At 44.6% G+C, this 3,849-nt stretch overlaps 1 non-coding gene across 1 annotated transcript; it reads left to right on the top strand.

The window, feature by feature from the left end:
- Window positions 1-1,905: 1,905 nt before the first annotated feature.
- LOC113365512 lies at window positions 1,906-3,832 on the top strand. The gene has a single exon (XR_003366222.1). It is a non-coding gene; the product is annotated as a small subunit ribosomal RNA (ribosomal RNA).
- Window positions 3,833-3,849: the final 17 nt, after the last annotated feature.

The following is a 3,849-nucleotide window of genomic DNA, read 5'->3' as shown; positions in this document are numbered from 1 at the left end:
CATCGCTTGGGACTCAGTCAAATACCTACGCTGTGGCCGCGCGCCTTATATAGGGGAATAGGTCGTGTCGAGTGCGATGCGAGCAAGCTCAGGCTAAAGTACGCTATGTTGTTCGGGCGGGTACGGATATCATTCCCCGGTGTAGTTTTTACATCATATTCGATACTTTTAGTCTGTCAATGATATATTAGCGTAACTTTTAATAATGTTGTGAGCCACATCTAGAATTATATACCCCGTATATATTCGGATGCTGGTTTGCGGCTATAGATAACTGGTGGTAGGATCATTCGTTTTTAAACGTTCGATCAGAGAGAGTTGAAATTATTTGGGTCTGCGGACCGCAAATATGAAATCTATATATTTTAATAATATAGAATTTTACAAATTGACTACGGTCAAATATATGTGAATATAGCAGAACTAGCAAAGCTTCTCGCAGCGATGGTCTTTCGTTTTATGAACGTTTGATCGGAGCGAGTTGAAATTATTTGGGTCTGCGGACCGCAAATATAAAATCTATATATTTTAATAATATAGGATTTTACAAATGGACTAAAGTCAAATAGATGTGGTATAGCAGAACTGACGAAGCTTCTCGCACCGAGGATCATTCGTTTTATGAACGTTCGATCGGTGCGAGTTAAAATTATTTGGGTCTGCTGACCACAAATATGAAATCTTGTGATTACTCGACAAATTATTGCTGTAATCAAGTGCGCTCCTATAGTATAATATACTGTGGGCAAAAGCTTCTGGCAATGATCATTCGTTTCATTAACGTTTGACCGGAGCTAGTCGCAAAATATTGCGCAGTGTGCAAAAGCAGCGTGACGCAGTTTACAACCGCTTAGCGCTCTTATGCATTGTGTGAGAGCACTGCCATGTATATCTGCTCGGTATCGCCAGATGCCTGAGCGAATGACGAAGTTCGTTGTGAAAACGGCGTTCTTTTTGAATATTATACTTTAAACGCATAGCTCAATCAATTCTTTGGGCGCTAGATGAAAGTCTAGTGTTTTAAAGTCGATTGTAGTAAACGCTTGCGTTAGTATTCTATATACTCTGCACATTTTATTCAAATTGTGCGAATTTGAACATTCGCTTCATTGCGTTGTTTTAAGAAAATGAAAAATCAGCGAAAGCAGATTTTTCAATCTCACACACAGTGAAATATTCATATTTCAATTTTAAAGCGAGGACGTTTGTTTTTGGACCACAACGTGCTCTAAAATTGCTAAAGTGGTTGCGCGTCCTAGAGAATTTATTTTCTTGCGACCCGCCATATAGCCTGTCCAGACCATCGCGGTGATGGTTCGCACGGTAACCCGAGGCGACCCGTCGCTGCAGGTCAAACTGTCGTAGACCGTGTCTAGAATAATATACGCCGTATATGTTCGGATGTCGGTTTACGGCCGGGTTCTGGACCTTATTTATAAGTGTTCAACCATACTGTACAGCATATCCGCGGGCATGTGTCGTTGACGCAAAGACTCTTATGCGGAAAATAAAATATACAAATGCAATCAACTCAATACTCTCCGAGCGAGAATAAAAGTTAGTTATAACGATGAATTCTTATAATGAATTCGCCCCGACGTTTTCAATCTAACGAAGGGTAAAGAGACTGTTTGAAATTAACTGGGTCTGCGGACCGCAAATTTCATGTACGGACCGCCGTTTCGACGGTTGTTAAAGGTCTAGCCTCTGTGTAAGCGCAGAATATATAAAATATCAAGTCGCGATGTAAACTGTTCGTCATGTCCAGGGAATATCGTACGACTCAGATATATATATGTAAGAAAATTCGTTGTTTAGAAATATTCATCGAACTTTTCTATACAAAGTGTGGTCTCTCGGGTGACGCCGAGGGACATTTACGCACTATGCTATTATATATATAGCACCCTGGTTGATCCTGCCAGTAGTATATGCTTGTCTCAAAGATTAAGCCATGCATGTCTCAGTGCAAGCCACATTAAGGTGAAACCGCGAATGGCTCATTACATCAGTTATGGTTCCTTAGATCGTACCCACATTACTTGGATAACTGTGGTAATTCTAGAGCTAATACATGCAAATAGAGTTCCGACCAGAGATGGAAGGAATGCTTTTATTAGATCAAAACCAATCGGTGGCGGGCTTGCCTTGCTCACCGTTTGACTTGGTGACTCTGAATAACTTTGTGCCGATCGCACGGTCTAGTACCGGCGACGCATCTTTCAAATGTCTGCCTTATCAACTGTCGATGGTAGTTTCTGCGACTACCATGGTTGTTACGGGTAACGGGGAATCAGGGTTCGATTCCGGAGAGGGAGCCTGAGAAACGGCTACCACATCCAAGGAAGGCAGCAGGCGCGCAAATTACCCACTCCCGGCACGGGGAGGTAGTGACGAAAAATAACGATACGGGACTCATCCGAGGCCCCGTAATCGGAATGAGTACACTTTAAATCCTTTAACGAGGATCTATTAGAGGGCCAGTCTGGTGCCAGCAGCCGCGGTAATTCCAGCTCTAATAGCGTATATTAAAGTTGTTGCGGTTAAAAAGCTCGTAGTTGAATCTGTGTCCCACACTGTCGGTTCACCGCTCGCGGTGTTCAACTGGCATGTCTGTGGGACGTCCTACCGGTGGGCTTAGCCCGTAAAAAGGCGGCCCAACTCAAAATCCTACCAAGGTGCTCTTCACCGAGTGTCGAGGTGGGCCGGTACGTTTACTTTGAACAAATTAGAGTGCTTAAAGCAGGCTCATTCGCCTGAATATTGTGTGCATGGAATAATGGAATAGGACCTCGGTTCTATTTTGTTGGTTTTCGGAATTCCGAGGTAATGATTAATAGGGACAACTGGGGGCATTCGTATTGCGACGTTAGAGGTGAAATTCTTGGATCGTCGCAAGACGGACAGAAGCGAAAGCATTTGCCAAATGTGTTTTCATCAATCAAGAACGAAAGTTAGAGGTTCGAAGGCGATCAGATACCGCCCTAGTTCTAACCATAAACGATGCCAGCTAGCGATCCGCCGAAGTTCCTCCGATGACTCGGCGGGCAGCTTCCGGGAAACCAAAGCTTTTGGGTTCCGGGGGAAGTATGGTTGCAAAGCTGAAACTTAAAGGAATTGACGGAAGGGCACTACAAGGAGTGGAGCCTGCGGCTTAATTTGACTCAACACGGGAAACCTCACCAGGTCCAGACACCGGAAGGATTGACAGATTGAGAGCTCTTTCTTGATTCGGTGGGTGGTGGTGCATGGCCGTTCTTAGTTGGTGGAGTGATTTGTCTGGTTAATTCTGATAACGAACGAGACTCTAGCCTGCTAAATAGACGTACTTTCTGGTATCGCAAAGACCCTCCGCTTCGGCTTCGGTCGTTGTTGGTTGTGGTTCTCACTACCGGCGTACAAATATATCTTCTTAGAGGGACAGGCGACATTTAGTCGCACGAAATTGAGCAATAACAGGTCTGTGATGCCCTTAGATGTTCTGGGCCGCACGCGCGCTACACTGAAGAGATCAGCAGGTTTTCCTTGGCCGAAAGGTCCGGGTAATCCGTTGAAGCCTCTTCGTGCTAGGGATTGGGGCTTGCAATTCTTCCCCATGAACGAGGAATTCCTAGTAAGCGCGAGTCATAAGCTTGCGTTGATTATGTCCCTGCCCTTTGTACACACCGCCCGTCGCTACTACCGATTGAATTATTTAGTGAGGTCTTCGGACCGGTGCGCGGCAGCGTTTCGACATTGCCGATGTTGCTGGGAAGATAACCAAACTTGATTATTTAGAGGAAGTAAAAGTCGTAACAAGGTTTCCGTAGGTGAACCTGCGGAAGGATCATTAACGTACATTTACTATTA

Source organism: Ctenocephalides felis, unplaced genomic scaffold (assembly GCF_003426905.1).
Source record: "Ctenocephalides felis isolate EL2017-DRISC unplaced genomic scaffold, ASM342690v1 CF-g0.4_SCAFFOLD_01071, whole genome shotgun sequence".
In the NCBI taxonomy this organism is placed as follows: Eukaryota; Metazoa; Arthropoda; class Insecta; order Siphonaptera; family Pulicidae; genus Ctenocephalides; species Ctenocephalides felis.
This window is presented reverse-complemented; position numbering and strand designations above follow the sequence as displayed.